Source organism: Salvia splendens, chromosome 3 (genome assembly GCF_004379255.2).
Source record: "Salvia splendens isolate huo1 chromosome 3, SspV2, whole genome shotgun sequence".
In the NCBI taxonomy this organism is placed as follows: domain Eukaryota; kingdom Viridiplantae; phylum Streptophyta; class Magnoliopsida; order Lamiales; family Lamiaceae; genus Salvia; species Salvia splendens.
The window spans coordinates 35918099-35937675 of record NC_056034.1 but is presented as its reverse complement, the minus strand read 5'-3'; the positions used below and the strand labels follow the sequence as shown (position 1 = coordinate 35937675).

The following is a 19577-nucleotide window of genomic DNA, read 5'->3' as shown; positions in this document are numbered from 1 at the left end:
AATGAACAATAATTCATACTCCTTCCCTCCACAAATAGATATGTAAAAACGAGAATTGAAAATGTATGATTTAATATATATTCTTTTTAACCTATTTTAACAGTTAAATGAGACAATTTTGTTGGAGTCTTTTTTTTTCTTCATCTATCCTCTTGCTTTTATTAACTCGATGTATGTTCTTGAACTAGTTTATTTTTAGAGAAAATATGTTCTTGTGTATAGTAGGAAAAACAAATTGAGGTTATTAGTTTCTTTTTCTGGTCAACTAAAATAAAACTCACCATTTAGTGACACATTTTTCCTACAGTGTCAGTGACAGTTGCCGTCGAAAAGAAGCCATTATTTAAAAGCTTGTTGCTAAAAAATGTAGTGACTGATTAGTACCCTCTAAAATTAACAACAACATCACCAACGGGATATGTATATTAGTCACAAAACTTATCAGATGCTGCATTCGGAAGTCCGTACGAGGCCGTCACTAAAACTGTATTGCCTAGTCTCATATTAGTGACAGAATTGTCTGACACTAATTAGTGACGGACCCATCCCCACCACTAAATCTATGTTGCATATTTTCAAATCAGTGACGGCCTAATCCGTCACTAATCTGCCATTGGATCAATTTTTTTATAATTTATTAATGACCAACCAACCACTTCATTATATACCATTTTATATAATAAATAATATTTTTATTATTGCAAAATTTATAAAAAATATAAAAAATGACAAAATAAAATAAAACAAACAAACGAAAGCCATAAATTGCAATAAATTAATATACAAATAATCTTGAGAAGGATTGAATTTTTGGGAATCTTGTTTCTAATCCGTGAACTTTGCCAAACTATCATTCTCACCATGGAATCCATGGTGAATAAATTAAAAAAAGATGAGAAATTGTAGAACAAAAGAAAGATTATATGTGTAGAGAAAAATATAGACTTTTTTAATAGAACTATAACAAATGTGATCTTTATTTATAGATAATGAAAAAATTTGTTTGGTATAATCTATATATATGTTTAATTCAAGGGTAGTGATAAAATGCAAACAGTAAATATTGTACACACTCAAAACTATGATCTGGATCGGTAAAAAATGTCAACAGATGACAAAATAATAGCAACAAGAAATGTCAACTGATACGCTAGGATTTTGCACTATTTTAAGGCCACTTTTTGGTTCGTTTTGAGTGTCAAAGTTCCATTACACCGTCCATTAATTGCATATTTTGTCTATTTTGGTATTTTGACGTGTTTTGTGAAAAATATGCATATTCAAGCCTAAAAAGATAGCTAAAAGTCGAAGTTGGAAATCTGGAGCTTTCGAGACGTCCAGCGGTCCGCTGTAACCGAGACAACGACCGCTGAGCCAGTAGCGGTCCACTCCGGGAAAGTTGTGCATGAAAAGAGGAACACGCCCAGCGACCGCTCCGAACGATCCAGAAGCTACGGGACGATTGACAGCGACCGCTGGAATGAAGCGTAGCGGCCGCTGTTCGAGAGGTAGAGGCTACGGATCAACCCACATCGATTGCTGGCCAAGGTGCAGCGGCCCGCTTAGGGGCGGACGCAGAAAATATGTTTAGTAGGGGCTATATTGTAAACTGTACTCGCTTAGTCCTTTATGGTCTTAAGGATATTTTTGTCCCAAAAAAATTTGAAATAGTGAAAAAGTAGCTTAAATGATACTCCCTCCGTCCCACTCAAGATGACTACATTCTTGAGTGGCACGAGATTTTAGGAAGTTTTATTAGGTGGAATAAAGTAACGACGAAAAAGGTAGTTGAATATTTTAATGAGGAGAGATGAGAGAAGAGGTTATTTTCAAAATTGGGAAGTGGCCATCTTAATTGAGACAAACAAAAAGGGAAATGTGGTCATCTTGAATGTGATGGAGGGAGTATTAAGTCAAAGTTGAGATATTTTCAAAGTTTACGGAATAAAAATGATAGTTTGGCAAAGTTCACGGATTAGAAAAAATATTTCCGCACAATAAACACTCTGAATTTGTTAGGTATCAATTACCTGAAAAACTTTCAATCTAAGCAACTCAAACTCCAATGATTTAGTCTTCAGAGATATTGGTTTTGTAAGGGCTAAGTAGATGGTTTTAAAAGATTTTAAAAAATTTACAAGCTAAAAACAAAAAAAAAATTATTGGGTAAGGGCTTAAGCCCCTCCCTCTTCGAACGCATGTCCGCTTCTGGGCCCGCTGGGAAAATGTGGCGCACAGATTTGACCTAATTTCCCTCCAAGATTTACCATACTTAGCCACTTTTTGCCTTAATTGATGCTGCTCGAAAATATGGCTATAAATTCCTTTTCAAACCTCTTCAAAAAAGGATCTTCTTTCTGCTACATAATTCCAGAACATATTATTTGAGAGCTCTTACTTGTTCATCAAGGTGTAAGGGTTTGAAGAAAGAATCAATAGAAGATCAAGGCTACAAGGATTCAACCTTTGGGTTTTATTACTTTAATTCTTATGTTCACTTTGTTTTCCCTACAAACTATGTTTTTAGCTTATTCTATCATGTGAAACTAAACTCATAGGATTCTAGGGACGTGTGAGTAACGACTTTGATTATACAATTCCGTTTTGCTATTTAATATCCATTTTGTTCTTACTTCGTTTCTTCCCTAAGTGTTGGATAATTGCTTCACGTTTAAGTGACACATTCTGTGATGATTTAATATAATTTGCTACATAATCGTGAGAGGAGGTTGGCGAGTTAGATCTACTTAGTAGACACTACAATTAGCTTCCCTTAAAACGACATGTTAATTGAGAGTGAGGACTTTTCAAGGGTCTTAGGAGCTTTTAGGAGTTACGGATCTAGGATTGACAACCATAATGTTAGTAATCTACGTTTGTACCGCATGGGCAAAACTTAAGCGACTCATCCTACTGAAGTAAGAACTGTGTGCTAGGGTATTGTAGTAGGAATTTGTATAACCATAACTGTGAACACACATCCCTGGAATTCTCTTATCTCATATATTTATCTTTGTGTTTTATTTGCAAAAGTTGTTTTATTCCACTTCTAAAGTTTTTATTTTTAAAAATTCAAATCTCTTTCGATTTTCCAAATAGTGAAAGAAGCTTAGTATATGATAGACAATTTGTGTCTGTTTTCCCTGTGTTCGATATATGGTACTGACCTTTAGCTATGTTATTCTTACACTGTATACTTGCAGGTATTTTTAGTGCTAATAAAAAGTGCATCATCAACGCAGTGTCAACACAATGTCAACATAGCATCAACCGTTGACACAATGTTGATATTTTTTTGTTATTATTTTGTCATCTGTTGACATTTTCCAACGGTACAAATCATAGTTTGAGTTTGTACGATATTTAGAGTTTGCATTTGATTACATTCCTCTAATTCAATATATCCATACGTGCTAAAAAAATAGATTAGTTTTACCATTTTTTGTCATCCCCTAAAATTAGACCAAGTTTAAATATGAAAAGTTTTTAACCGATTACAGAATTTTATGTGGTGTTGTTTTGTGAGTAAAGTGGAGAGAATATAAGAAGAGAGAGGAAAAAGTAGAAGAGTAATGTTTCTATTTTTAGAAACAAGTCATTTAGAATGAGACATCCTAAAAATAAAATGTGTCACTTAGAGTGAGACGGATGAAGTATAATATAGTTAGCAATTTTCCATGAAAGTGGGAGGGAATTATTTTTTTTTTTAGATTTGGCTTTTATACATGTATAGATTCATAAAATCTGCAAAATAAAAAAATTTAAACATTATTTACTGATCGAATATTTCTATCACTAATCAATAGTAAAACTTGAAAAAATTGTAGACATAGAAAATAAAAAACTTTAAACCTATTTACTCACGGAATACGTCAGTCACTAGCTAATAAAACCTGTGAAAATAAGTGATAGAAAATAAAAAAATTCGAAGATATTTAATGACGGATAAGTTTGTCATTAATTTATAAAGCCTATTAATTTTAGTGTCGGCATTTGAAATTATAAAAGAATTCAAATATATTTACTGATGAAATAGTCTGTCTCTAATTTAAATTTAAAATAAAACTAAAAAATAAAGGAAAATAATTTAGTGACGGAATTTTCCATCCCTATTAGAAATATCAGAAACTAACTACTTTCTCTATCCCCAATATGTGTCTCACTTTGATCCGGCACGAGTTTTAAGAAATGTGAAGGAAGGTGAGTTGAAAAAGTTAGTAGTATGTGAATCCTACTTTTATATACTCCCTTCATCCCACTTTAGAAGCACCATCTGAGTTCGGCGTGGAATTGAATCTTACTTTTACATACTCCCTATGTCCTATTAGAAATAAAACGTTTTCATTTTTGGATTGTCCCATTAAAATGAAACGTTTCATAAAATGAAAACAACTTTATTTCTACTTTTTCATCTCTCTTAATTTACTTTCTCTTCATTAACTCACAGAACAACACTACATAAAATTTTGTGCCGATTCTCAAATGTTTCATATTTAATGGGACGGAGGAGTATTAGTTTTATAATAAAATGTGAGTGGAAAAAAATTATGTGGAATGTGGGGCCTATTACCCTTTATGGAATATTCCAACTGAGACTACTAAAGTGAGACATCCAAAAATGGTAAAACGAGACTCCCAAAGTGGGATGAGAATATTAGTTTTGTAATATAATATGAATGAAAATGAGTTACTGGAATGTGAGGTTGATTATCAAAGTAGTAAAATTAATGAGACAATTAATAAAATAGACCAAAATGAAGAAATGAGACACATAATATGGGACAAAGAGAGTAATAAATTCTGTAAAATTGAGCGACACATAAAATAAAAAAATTTGAACACATCAACTATGGACATGTTTGTCACTTATTTATAAAGTCTGTAAATTATAGTGCGGATATATATGCATCACTAAATTGAAATTGAAAAAAAAAATCAAACAAATTTACTGAAGAAATAGTCGTTCACTAATTTTAAAAAAAACTAAACATAAAATAAAATAATTTACTTATGGCATCTTCCGTCAATATCATAAAAATGAAATTATACTCATCTGTCCCATTAAATATGAAACATTTATTTTTCGGTACAAGATTTTATGCATTATTGTATTACTCCCTCCGTCCCATAAGAATATACATTTTTTCCTTTTTAGTCCGTCCCACAAGAATATGCACTTTCTTATTTTGAAAACTCTTTTCTCTCTAATGCGGTGGGACACATTCTCCATTAACAATACTTTAATTACTTTTTCTCTCTATATTTCTCTTACTTTACTAATTTTGCATTAACCCTTGTCGAACTAAAGTGTATATTCTTTGGGACGGAGAGAGTATGTGTTAAAGAGATAATAAAGTAACAGAACGGAAAAAGTAGAGATAGTATTATTTTCATATTATGAAACATTTAGTTTTTAATGGGACAATCCAAAGAGAAAAAAATGTTTCAATTTTTATGGGACAGAGGGAGTATGTCATACGTTTAGTGCCACGTCGACATGGATAATGAACATAGACAACCAAGTTTCGCATTGAATGCTGGTGATGGCCCTCTTTGATTCGTCCACCATTTAAAGAGTCATTTTGATTTGTCCAAAACTAGGTCTATATACATTACTTCGTCCGTCCACCATTTAAAGAGTCATTTTAATTCGGTACGAATTTTAAGAAATTAATTGAATTTATGAAAAAAGTAAATGGCAAAGTGAGTAGAATATGAGACTCATTTTTAGTATTTTATAATGGATCGTGGGTGGAAAATAAATGGAAAGTAAAGTTCGCATAAAAATGTAAAAAAAATAATCCTTAAATCGTTGATGTCTCAAAAATGGCAATATGGATTTGTGAAAGGAATATGTGTGCATGGCAGAGGTTAGATTTGCGAAGTCAAGCTGAAGATCCATTTGTCATAAGCTTGTGTCCATAAGTTTTTAACCATTGGGTGATAGGTCGAACAAGACTTAAATCAAAAAAATAAAAATAAAAATAAAAATAAAAATAAAAATAAAAATAAAAATAAAAATAAAATAAAATAAAAATAAAAATAAAAATACTCTCTTCATCCACCATTTAAAGAGCCATTTTAACTCGCCACTGGTTTTAAGAAATTATTTAACTTTGTGAAGAAAAGTAAAGGGAGAAAGACAGTGGAACGTGAGACCCATTTAAAGTACTCCATCCGTCTCATAATAGATGTCACACTTTCCTTTTTAGTTTTTTTTATTATTTAAAGGGTGCAACACGAGGACTTCCCAGGGGGTCACTCATCCACACTTTTCTTTTTAGTTTGTCCCATAAAAAATGTCACATTTCCTTTTCTGAAAAAGTTCCCTTTCACATTAATATAAATATACTATTTTTTCTCCACTCTTAACACACAAAAAACATCTCTTAAAATCATGTGTTATTCCCAAAGTATGTCATCTATTATGGGACGAAGGGATTATTAGTTTTATATTGGACTGTAAGTGTAAAAAGTTGGTGGAACGTGAGGTCCGCATACTAAAAATGAAATAAAGTAAATGGTTCTATAAATTGTGAACAGACTAAAATGGCAAAAGAGTTCTTTAAATAATGGACGGTAGAGTAATAGTCTAAAGTCAGCTTTTAGCCTTTTTTTCACCTTGATATCCTAAAGCTAGATTTAAGTCTTCTTTTTCCAACCAGATTTAAGACGTCAATTATTTAGCCATGTGACAGTGAAAGGTTCTCGCAACGGTGTCTTAGGTATCATTACCTATTATTGATTATCTAGTTCAGAGCATTTGTCCTAGCGGTAATAAGCTTAGACATTATTGTAATAAGTGCCGAATTCGAGTCCTCTTGACATCAATTATAATTTCCTCCTTTCTATAGGAGTTTATTTGTAATTTCCTCCTTCTTAATATAAGAGTTTTTTAAAAAAAAAACAAAAAAAAACTATTTTTGGCTATCCAGAGTCTTAAGTATCATTAACTATTATTGGCTATTTAGATAGATTCAATATCAATAAATCCTATATTTGAATGTTTATAAGCTGACTTCTAGAGTACTTTGTTTAAACACAATACATTCAATTACTTGCCAGATAATTAAAAGCATCCAGCCATTTGTCACATTCTCTCCGTGTGAAATATTGTCTAGTTTTGTCATTTGGTCTGTCTGTGAAAAGTTGTCAACTTTGTTTTTTTTTTTTTTTTTTCTATTTTTGGTAAATGATCTCCACTTTCCACTAACTTTTTACACTCGCATTCTATTATAAAACTAATATATAAATGTGGGATCCTTATTCCACTAATTTTTTCAACTCACTTTTCTTCACATATCTTAAAACTCATGGCGAGCCAAACTTGGACAGTATTTCATGGACGAATGGAGTAGTAGATTTAGATGAAATGGAGTATTAAATAGAAAAACAAGTAAGAAAATATCTCAAAGTCAAGTACTCTCAATCTTGATATCTTTTAATAGAAATAAACGAGGAAACTAGAGAAAACAGAGAAAACAAACTAGATAAACATCTTAGGTAGAATTCGTTTTCTCCGTCTTCAATCCAACTCGATCCTCCTCCTCCGTGCTTGGATTCATCCTACATGATGATAATTTTTTTGTCTAAATAGCCTCCCAAAATTGTCCATCAGATCACTGCTCGAAAAGGCAAAAAATGTAGATTTTCTATACAACATTCTAGCGGCTAGGTCCTCAACCACTGCTCACTTAATAATAGATCCCATTCACTTGTTTGTAGGTGAGTTTAATATTTTTAACTTTTCACTTATTTTAATTAGTTTATTTTCAAATAATTTTATTTTTTGCCACAGTTCGCATTTTCTCATTATCCATCTCTCTTCGCTATGTACTCTTCGTGTCGTGTGATTGTTTCTACCATCGTTGACAATAAAAATACACAATAATTGTTAACGGTATATATACAATAGTAGTAGTAGTACATAGCAATTCACATCTCCATATAGTTTTGTGATGGATTCCAAAGATAAAGGACTTTTTTCCATGCATGGTGGCAATGGTCCTCTCAGCTATGTCAAAAACTCATCCTACCAGGTATACATATATATTATTGGATTCATATTTTAATATGATCAATAAATTCTTCATGCACAAATTAGCTAAGGAACTAAAGTTTTCTAACCGTTTCTTGTTTTCAAGGGAGGAGTATTGGAAGCTGCAAAGGCAATCATCGAAGAAGAAATCGCCACAAGGTTAGAGATTTCAACTAATAGCTGCCTCTGCGTTGCCGAATTCGGTTGCTCAACCGGCTACAACTCGTTTCCAGCCATGCAGACTATCATCGAAGCCATCAAACACAAATACCAATCCTCAAACCTCAAAACCCCGGAATTCTATGTCTGCTTCAACGACGTCGTCTCCAACGACTTCAACACCCTCTTCAGTTCCCTCCCGCTCGATAGGAGCTATGAGGTAGCCGCATGATGAATCCGCGAATTTCTGGTGGTAGTAAATGCAGGAAAGTAGAAATCACAACACAGAGATTTACGTGGTTCGATTTACTGAGGTAAATCTACGTCCACGGGAAGAAAAGAGGGCAGAGTTGTATTGCTTGATCTGTTTTCTACAGCTTACAAATACAAGCTTGCTATATGATATTCTCTCTCTTAGAGTTGGTGTATCCTCTATGGGATCTAAGTTCCGTTTATATATAGAACTGAGATCGTGGCTTGCATCACCACCCTAAGTCGTGGAGGTCACGGAGGTCATGAGATCCTGCATGGCCACTAATTAGGCGGTGGCATACATCATCAGTAATTATGTCGTGGATGTCGTGGAGGTCATGAGAGCCTGCATGGGTCCACCACTAGATAGATCGTGTCTCCCAGTCCGGTATTGCCGAGCAGCTTTTGCCGATGCTGAGACCGAACTGCTGAACTATTGCCGAGCAGCTTTTGCCGATCTGAGAGTAGAGCTTGATGCCGACCTGAGGGCAGAGCTTGATTGGTTGGTTTTTACTGAGCTGTAGGCTGAGGCCGAACTCTTTGGTCATGCCGAACTGATACTCTTTCTTGGGCTTTGTGCTGGCTTGTTTAGTACGTACTCCATCACTACCCCCCCCCGAAAAGCGAAGTGAATCACTTCGGCATCCTGGATAATGGTACGGGGTAAGTTGATGTTTGTCCTCGGTCTTATGAAGTGAACTCTTCTTTGACCAGACTTGGTCCTTGGTCTTGATGAAATAAACATCTTTGACCGGACTCGTCTTTGGCCTGATGAAATAAACATCTTTGACCGGACTCGTCTTTGGTCTGATGAAATAAACATCTTTGACCGGACTAAGCTTGTGTCCTAATTTGGCGAGTTTTATCGCTCGGATCGGACTTTCCGTTGTCCTAATTTGGGGATCGGACTTTCCCTTGTCCTAATTCGGCGAGTTTTATCGCGTGGATCGGACTTTCCCTTGTCCTAATTCAGGCAAGTTTTATCGCGAGAATCGGACTTTCGTTGCAGTTCGTTTCAGACGAAGTGCTTGATTTTTAAGCCGAATTGTGGTCTTGTATCCTCTTTAGAAGCTTGGACTTCACAATCGTTGGCTTATTGCAGCTCGTTTCAGACGAACTGCTTGTTTAAGCTGAATTGTGGTCTTGTATCCTCTTTAGAAGCTTTGACTCACAATCGTTGGCTTATTGCAGCTCGTTTCAGACGAACTGCTTGTTTAAGCTGAATTGTGGTCTTGTATCCTCTTTAGAAGCTTTGACTCACAATCGTTGGCTTATTGCAGCTCGTTTCAGACGAACTGCTTGTTTAAGCTGAATTGTGGTCTTGTATCCTCTTTAGAAGCTTTGACTCACAATCGTTGGCTTGTACACGTTCTAAGAAGGGGATCAGCCTTCGAAGAACAAGATACCTCAGTTACATTTGTAAGAGACGACACTCACATAGACAGACACAACGCACGTAAGACAAACAAAAACGCACATAGGCAAAGAGAGCAAAATAAAAAACAAGGAAAGCACATAAGACTGACTGACCGACCGGACTGTCTCTTACAAATGGAACTTCTTGAGGTTGGAAATGTGCCATGTTCGGGGTACCTGTTCTCCTGACATGTGAGCCAATCTGTAAGACCCTTTGCCGAGGACTTCTGACACCCGATACGGACCTTCCCATGTGGGTTCGAGCTTGCCCAGCTTTTCTGCTCGGCTTACTTCGTTGTTTCTCAAGACGAGATCTCCCACTTGAAATTGCAGCTTCTTCACCCGTTGGTTGTAATACCGGGCTACTTGCTCCTTGTACTTGGCTGCTTTTATGCACGCCAATTCTCTTCTTTCTTCGGCCAGATCTAACTCGGCTCGCAGTCCGTCATCATTCATTTCTGAGGAGAAATGTAGAGTTCGTGGACTGGGTACGCCGATCTCAACCGGAATCACGGCTTCAGTGCCGTACACCAGACTGTACGGAGTTTCACCGCTGGAGGTTGTGGGTGTAGTTCGGTAGGACCATAGGACTTGAGGGAGATTTTCTACCCATTGTCCTTTGGCTTGTTCTAACCGAGCTTTTAACCCTTTCACCAGGATACGATTTGTTACCTCCGTTTGTCCGTTTGCTTGTGGATGAGAGACCGAAGTGAACCGCTGTTGAATATTCAGCTCTTGGCACCAATTCTTGAACGTCTTGTCGGTGAACTGAGTCCCGTTATCCGAGATGAGGATGTGGGGTATGCCAAATCGGCACACTATGTTCTTCCAGACGAAATCCAATGCCTTCGAGCTCGTTATCGTAGCTAATGGTTCAGCTTCCACCCACTTCGTAAAGTAGTCCACGGCAACGATTAGGAATTTCATTTGCCGAGGAGCTTGAGGAAGTGGTCCCACTATGTCTATGCCCCATTGCATGAAAGGCCAAGGGCTCTGCATAGTGGATAGATCGGTCTGCGGCATCTTTGGGATATTTGCATGGATTTGGCACTTCGGGCAGGTCTTGACGAGCTGCACTGCTTCTTGTACCAAGGTTGGCCAATAATATCCCCATCTCAGAACTTTTTTAGCTAAAGCTCTGGCTCCGATGTGGCTACCGCACGATCCTTCATGAACTTCTCTGAGGATGTAGTCCGTCTCTCCTGGTCCTACGCACCGCAATAATGGCTGGAGGTAAGACTTTCTAAAGAGGACTCCTTCATGAAGTTCGTACCGAAGTGCTCGGCACGTGATCTTCCGAGCTTCTCTCCTATCCTCGGGCAATTGTCCTTGATCCAGATACTGCAAGATCGGCGTCATCCAGTTCGGCGAGCTGGATACCGAATGTACCTCGGCTTCATCAATGCTTCGATGCATTAATTCTTCCGCCTTTGAGCTCGGATCTGAGGCCAACTTGCTTAAGGTATCTGCTCGGCTATTTTCCGCTCTAGGAACGCGGATTATCCGAAAATAGGAGAAACTTCGGCTGATGCTTTGCGCTTTGTCCAAATACTTCTTCATTCTCTCGTCACGAGCTTCACTTGTACCCAACATGTGATTTACTATGACTTGTGAATCACAATGGACTTTGAGAGATTTGGCGAGCAGACTTTGCGCTAACTGGAGTCCGGCAAGAAGGGCTTCGTACTCGGCTTCATTATTAGTAGTGGGGAATAGGAAACGAAGTGAGTAGGTTACCTCGTGTCCGTCGGGAGCGACAAGTAAAATACCAGCTCCACTTCCCATCTTGTTTGAAGCTCCATCTACGAATCCGTTCCAGCAGTCCGGCGGCTCTACTTCGGATTCCAAGGGCTGTGCTAGTTCGGCATTGGCAGACTTTTTCTGTTCGGCAATGACAGGGATTGCTTGATCGAACTTGGCCTCTGTAAGAAAATCTGCCAAGGCTTGTCCCTTGATGGCTTTCCGAGGTAGGTACTCGATTGAGTGTTCTCCCAGCTCTATGGCCCATTTGGCGATTCTGCCTGATGCTTCTGGCTTGGTCAAAACTTGCCGAAGAGGCAGATCGGTTAAGACGCATACCTTGTGAGCATAGAAATATGGCCGCAGTCTCCTTGCTGCATTTACTAACGCCAGAGCAATTTTTTCCAGAGGTTGATACCTTGTTTCTGGACCTCTTAATGCTCGGCTTGTAAAGTAGATGGGAAACTGCTTTAGGCCTTCTTCTCGTACAAGCACCGCACTGATGGTTTGATCTGATGCCGCTAAGTATAAGAATATTACTTCGGCTCCGGTTGGAGCAGAGAGAATAGGAAGCTCGGCTAGATAACTTTTGAGCTCGTCAAAGGCCTTTTTCTGCTCGGCTCCCCACTCGAACTTTGGTGCCTTTTTCAACACCTTGAAGAACGGCAGTTGCTTTTCGGCTGCTTGGGAAAGGAATCGATTCAGTGCGGCTAGACATCCAGTTAGCCTTTGCACGTCATGTATGGACTTCGGCATTGTCATGTTCTGAACGACTTGAACTTTGGAGGGGTTTGCCTTGAGTCCGTCCTTTGAAACCCAACAACCCAGAAACTTTCCCGAATCTACCAAAAAGGTACACTTTTGGGGATTAAGTTTGAGGTTGGCTTTCTTGAGCACGTTGAGAGTGGACTTGAGGTTGTCTTCGTACTCCGAAGTGCTTTTGCTTTTGACAACTATGTCGTCGACATACACTTCAACCTGCTTTCCGATTAGGTGCCGAAAAAGCTTGTCTACCATCCTTTGATAAGTGGCTCCGGCATTCTTTAAACCGAATGGCATCTTTTTATAAGCGAAAATGCCGAAATCGGTAATGAAAGCTGTTTTCGGAGCGTCACTCTCATCCATCAACACTTGGTGATATCCTTTGTATAAATCAAGAAAACAGAAAATTTCGAAGCCGATCAAAGCTTCTACTTTTTTATCTATATTCGGAAGGGGATAGCAATCTTTAGGACAGTGCTTGTTTAGATCGGTAAAATCTATGCACATCCGCCATCCTCCTCCTTTTTTCTTGATCATCACAGGATTGGCCACCCAGGAAGGATATTTTACCTCGAATAGTACATCCGCTTTTAGTAATTGGCGGACTTCGTCATGGATGACTTGGCTTCTTTCTGCCGCAAAGAGTCTTTGCTTCTGTTTTATCGGCCGGACCGAAGGATCAATATTTAACCGATGAGTGATTACCTCGGGGGGCACTCCGGTCATGTCCAACGGAGACCATGCAAAGACGTCTTTATACTCCTTGAGGAGCTGGATGGTTTTTTCCCGGAGTAGAGGCGTTCCTGCGAAGCCGATCTTGACCACTCTGGATGGATCATCTTCGTATAACTGAACGGTCATTGAGTTCGGCTCTGAAGTGACTTCGGTCATCTCGCTTGCCTCTGACTCCGGTTGCTGTGATTGCTATGCTTGATGGTGCCGAACTGGTTGCTCGGCACTTTTAAGCGCAATCTGCAGACATTCTTTTGCTCTCTTTTGATCACCTCGGATGACCGCTATCCCACCTTTAGTGGGGATCTTGATGGTGAGGTGATAAGTAGAGCAAACGGCCCGAACTGTGTTGAGCCAGTCTCTCCCCAGGATGATGTTGTACGGGGACCGAGCTTTTACCACAAAGAACTCGATCATCGTATTGGAGCTTGTAGGCGCTTTTCCCACCGTGATCGGAAGGCTGATAATACCTTCAGGGCGGGTGTCTTCCTGGGCGAAACTTTTCAGAGGAAGTGGAGCCGGACTGAGCCGAGCTGGATCCACTTCCATTTTATCAAAACATTCTTTAAAAAGAACGCTGACTGACGCTCCTGTATCCACAAATACTCTGTGGATCAGTTTGTTTGCCACTCCGGCTTGAATGACAATAGCGTCTTGGTGAGGAGAGATGGCTGGGACGGGATCGGCATCTGAAAACGTAATCACTTCGTCTTTCTTCAGCCTTTTATGTGTCGGCTCCTCTTGATTGGAACCTCTGCGTTCTGCTTTTAGGGACGACTTAGTTTTCCCGGCAGGGAGAGCATCAATAGTCTGGATTACTCCATCATATTGCGGCTCGTCGTCGTCTTCGGGATCTTCATGCCTTTTCGGATCCTGAGGATTGCAGTTCGCACCTCTCTGCTTTTTGTTCTTTTTCGGCTGCTTGCTTTGGTATTTTTTTAACGTTCCTGTTTTCACAAGAACATCAATACCTGCAGCCAAATTTCGGCACTCCTCGGTATCATGACCGTGGGCTTGATGGAAGGAGCAATATTGATCCTGAGGTCGCCGCGCGGCTGATTTCGTCATCCGCTTTGGTTTTTCGAACATATCGGAATGTAGTTCGAAAATTTCCGTTCTTGACTTGTTTAATGGTACGAACTGAGCGGGCGGCTTCTCAGGATTGAGCCGTGGCCCCAATCTGCCTTGTACCGGTGCCCTTTGAATTCTTTCAAAAGGAGTTCGGCGAGGAAGCACCTGGCCGCTTTGATCGGGCTTCTTTTTCTCTTCTTGGGATGAGCTGTCTAAAGACCGTCGTGGAATCTCGTCAGGAAGTCGCTGATCTTTTCGTCGCGACCTTGACGTATAGAAAGCAGCTGAGCCGAAGTAATTCGGGCTTCCGCTTTCTGAAAGAACCTCCTGTGGAAAGCATCCATTAGATCTCGGTAGGATCTAATGCTGCCTTGAGGAAGGCTGTCGAACCACCTTCTGGCGTTCCCGATGAGCAGCTCGGGGAACAGCTTGCACATGTGGACCTCATTGAGACCCTGGTTCGCCATATTATACTGATAGCGTCCCAAGAAGTCATGAGGATCCACGAGTCCGTCATAGGTTATCGACGGAGTTCGGTAGTTCCGCGGCAAAGGAGTTCGGATGATATCGTCCGAGAACGGAGTCTTTAACGCTCCGTACATGGCGAACCCGACATCTCTTCGGTACGGAGGAGAAGGAGTTCTCCTGTGATTCCGGTGCCGAGGAGAAACAGGAACATGTCGGGGTTGAGGATTCTCTCTCCTGGAAGACACGTCACTACTGCGGTAGTGACTTTCATGCCTAGACGAGGAGGGAGAATCCGTCGTTGTCTTCTCCGGCTGTTGGCTCTTCTGCAGGAAGGTTAAGAACTCCTCCTGCTTCTCAGCCAAGAACAGCTTGACAGCCTCATTCAAATCAGGCTGCTGGGAAGACTCGGTGTGTGGACCTTTTGAGCGGCTTGTTCCTTCACCGTGAGAACTGGATACAGACTTCTCACGAGGCTGCTTTCCAGGCCTATGGGCTGCTGGGTTAGTTTCCTCATGGTCATCACGGATGGAGGCACGGGAGTTGTGCGGTCTGGCATGCATTTTTTTTTTTTGTAGTGGAAAAAGGGTCAAAAATTCGCTTTATCACAGATTTGGTTCTCTGTTTCCCACAGACGGCGCCAGTGATGAATCCGCGAATTTCTGGTGGTAGTAAATGCAGGAAAGTAGAAATCACAACACAGAGATTTACGTGGTTCGATTTACTGAGGTAAATCTACGTCCACGGGAAGAAAAGAGGGCAGAGTTGTATTGCTTGATCTGTTTTCTACAGCTTACAAATACAAGCTTGCTATATGATATTCTCTCTCTTAGAGTTGGTGTATCCTCTATGGGATCTAAGTTCCGTTTATATATAGAACTGAGATCGTGGCTTGCATCACCACCCTAAGTCGTGGAGGTCACGGAGGTCATGAGATCCTGCATGGCCACTAATTAGGCGGTGGCATACATCATCAGTAATTATGTCGTGGATGTCGTGGAGGTCATGAGAGCCTGCATGGGTCCACCACTAGATAGATCGTGTCTCCCAGTCCGGTATTGCCGAGCAGCTTTTGCCGATGCTGAGACCGAACTGCTGAACTATTGCCGAGCAGCTTTTGCCGATCTGAGAGTAGAGCTTGATGCCGACCTGAGGGCAGAGCTTGATTGGTTGGTTTTTACTGAGCTGTAGGCTGAGGCCGAACTCTTTGGTCATGCCGAACTGATACTCTTTCTTGGGCTTTGTGCTGGCTTGTTTAGTACGTACTCCATCACCGCAGTACCAGGAGACTTCCACGGCCGCCTTCTCCCTCCATCGTCCGTCCACTTTGCATACTCTTCTTGGGCGCTCCAGTGGCTGACGGAGGTACCCAAGGCAGCGCAGGGCCTCAAGTCTCCGGCTTGGAGCGGAAGAGAGAGAGGGGAGGAGGTTTATGATGCTTATTTAGGCCAGTTTGAGAGGGATATGGAGTCATTCTTGAAGTGTAGGGCTGTTGAAATGGCGGAAGGTGGGATTATGGCTCTTCTAATTCCTGGAGTGCCTGACTTTTGGGACCCACAAAAGGAGTCTACCGTTGTGTCGCGCGTTGAACTTCTCAGATCTTCCCTAGTCGACATGGCAAAAATGGTATCATTGGTCTTTTTAATAAGAATCACATTTAATCATAAGAAATAGTACTTTCAAGGTCCGTCTGGTACACAAAATTATTGGAGTTAGAATTTTATGGATTTGAATTTTATGCATTTGAATTATAATTCAATTTGAAATCCGTTGTTCGGTAAAAATGATATACTAATTGGTATGAAATTATGCATACATTATATAGTGTGTAGTGTGTGCGCAATGCGTGTTAGAGGAATTGAAGGCTCCAATCCCAATTCCGCATGCCTAATTCTGTGATGTCGAATGGAGCCTCAACGAGATTGATGACTATATTGACTTTTGTAGGGAAGATTGAGTGCGGCAACGTCAGGGATATTCAACCTTCCATATTACTTTCCTACCGCGGAGGAGCTGAGGGCCATACTGCAAAAGAGCAATAGTTTCAGCATAGAAAGAATGGAGATTTTGAAGAGTGGGACATTCCTCAATGTTGATGGACACGTGGCGTGTCTTAGGGCCGTTCATCAAAATATGCTTGCACATAAGTTTGGAGCTGAAACCATCGATGAAACGTTCGACCTTTTGAAGAAGAAATTCTATGCTTCACCGGTCTACGCAGACCCTTCTAAAGATAAAACTATTATGATTGTTGCTATCCTCAAGCACAACAATGTTTAGTAAGTTGTTATTGAAATAAGACTTCAATAAATTCTACTCCCTCCGTCCCCCATAATTAGTCACCATTTGATCCGGCACGGGTTTTAAGAAATATAATAGAAAGTGAGTTGAAAAAGTTAGTGGAATGTGAGTCCTACTTATATATATTAGTTTTATAATAGAATGTGAGTGATAATGAGTTAGTGGAATATGAGGCCCACTACCAAAAATTTTAAAAGTGAAAGGTGACTGTCATACTTGAATTTTACATGGTTTTAGAGGTTGGTTTTAGATGAATTTGATCATACATCTTCTATTATTAGGCGTGTTTATATCTACTTCTCTATTATGTTGGTATGTTGACCATTTTGTTAAGAATGTGTAGAAAAAGGTGCAAAATAGGTGAATGTGCAGCAGCCTTGGTTTGAGACAATTTTACTGGAGATTTTGAATTCCAATCAACCCCCAATGCATATCATTCTCTTCTTCTTCTTCTTCTTCTTCTTCTTCTTCTTCGAAAGAGCTTCACGTGGGTATCTTAAACACCTCAATCGGAGCTCTGTAGAAGAAGTTATGGTCGTTTTACAAGCACCGCGCTGTCTAGAAAATCTCACGCGGCCGGTGGATTTTTACCCTTTGTAATTCCACCCGGCCGGGTGTCGCAAATTGAGCACTGGAAGGTCAGAAACTGGTCGAAATCATCACCCTGCCGGGTGATTTTTACCCTTTATAATTCCATCCGGCCGGGTACGCTGTTTTGGCGTATTTTTATGCCAAAAAACGCGATTTTTGATGGGGATTAAAAAGGAGAAAAAGCCTAGGGTTCAATGCATTCTCTCCCAGCCGCAAAAACACACACTCTCTCTCTAGGAAGCACTCTTGGAAGAAGATTGGAGGTTCAAGCCTCAATTCCTCCGCCAGTTGTAATCCGTATCATGAATTCTGTTGTTTCCCTTAGTTTTTGTTTGTTTTCTACTTTGAACATGAGTAACTAAACCTTTCATGTAGAATTCTTGGTGAATATGCATTGATTTATAGTTTTAATCCAATTAATTTCGTTTTATCTTGCTCTTGCAATTGTTTGAATTATTCTTATGCTTTTTCCTATCAATTGCTTGATCACCAATTGGGATTGTAGAGTTTCTTAGAGTAATCGGGAGATGAAATAATTAATCTTAAAAGAGGAATAATTCACATCTTTATTGAATAAAACTCGGGAGAGTTGAGATTCTAAGTGGGATCGTTAATCTAATTAAACTGTTAGGAGTTAGGTCTAAGAATTAGAAGGGGACTTCAATTATTACACCTAATCTACGGATTTCTCACCTCGGGAGGGGGTTTAATCTAAAATTGTGATTGATTCAACAATTCTGGAGACTTTAAATGGTAAATCGTTTTAATTAGGTTAAGCTATGAGTTGTGCATCGGATCCTTGAATTCTGCATATTTCTCCATCATCTTACACAACTTGCTTAATTGCTTTCTTATTTAAGTGTTCTATTTTAATCTCTGCATTTACATGTTTTCAGTAGTTGTTAGTTTTAAAACCAAAATTTCTTATCGTCTGGATAGTAGTTGAAATTAGTTCGTGGTACTTAAGTTGACACTTAATTGTCTCTGTGGGATACGATATACTCTTGCTTGCTATTTACTACGATAACCCCGTACACTTGCGGGTATTATTTGGGTAAAATAATGTTGAGTCAGTAACAAATTTTTAAGGACGGACGGATATGGAAATAAGTGACAAATTTTCAGGGAAGGAAGGAGTAGTATATATATCACTTGTATGTTGGTCAAAAATTTGTATGTGTATTTTTATAGCAGGGCCACTCTTTATAATATCCATATTTTGCAAAGTTGGTTACTCAAAGTCTATAGAATAAAATGACCGTAGATCCAAACATTGTCCGATCGTCTTGAAATTTCAACCAGAGGCAGAAGACTCGTCAACTTTAGCAGAAGTAAATCGAATTTGAACGATTAGATCTCCAGTTAATATTTTTTTTAAATGTGGCTATTGTATCTCGAGATGTGAAACTTGCCTAAGGAAACAGTGTGTGCTTTTGTGCTGACCAGCTTTCAGATCCAGAGAATCCGCTAGATCACAAGGTCTAGGAACTCAGAGGATTCTGGAAGTCTCGGTCGTCGGACACACTAATTCCGGTTCAAAAACCATCAACCCGCTATACTATGAATTAGTACAGGGAAGTAGGGATCGATCCCTCGAAGATGGACGCGTAAGAATGCATTCAAATGACTCTGGAAAGGTGAATGACTGCTGCCACGCAAATTTGGGTTGAGGCAACTATTACTAGACTTAGGGATAAAATCTAACACTAGACCTAGGAAATTGAAAACATCATGCGGACACGGATGATCATTTAAACAGCAATAACTCAAACGAACTTCCTTGACCTAGTAAACGACTACCTAATTTAGCTAAACAGAAAGCAACGTGCAGTGGGGACCATCTTCTAGAAACTACGAGTACGGAAATAAAGCTGCAGATAACAAACTAAGGATTTAACTAACAATGACGTACATCTGACTTCTTGACTTCCTTATGATTCGTAGTTGCCATCTTCGCGAAGTCCTTTATGAATCTCCTATAAAAACCTGCATGGCCTTGGAATCCCTGACTTCCTTCTGATTCGTAGGGTAAGATAATTTTGAAATCACA

At 39.5% G+C, this 19577-nt stretch overlaps 1 long non-coding RNA gene across 1 annotated transcript; it reads left to right on the top strand.

Moving 5' to 3' along the window:
* The first annotated feature begins 7958 nt into the window (after positions 1-7958).
* LOC121795849 lies at positions 7959-16603 on the top strand. Its single transcript, XR_006049647.1, has 3 exons — positions 7959-8039; positions 8145-8197; positions 16588-16603. It is a non-coding gene; the product is annotated as an uncharacterized LOC121795849 (long non-coding RNA).
* The last annotated feature ends 2974 nt before the right edge of the window (positions 16604-19577 follow it).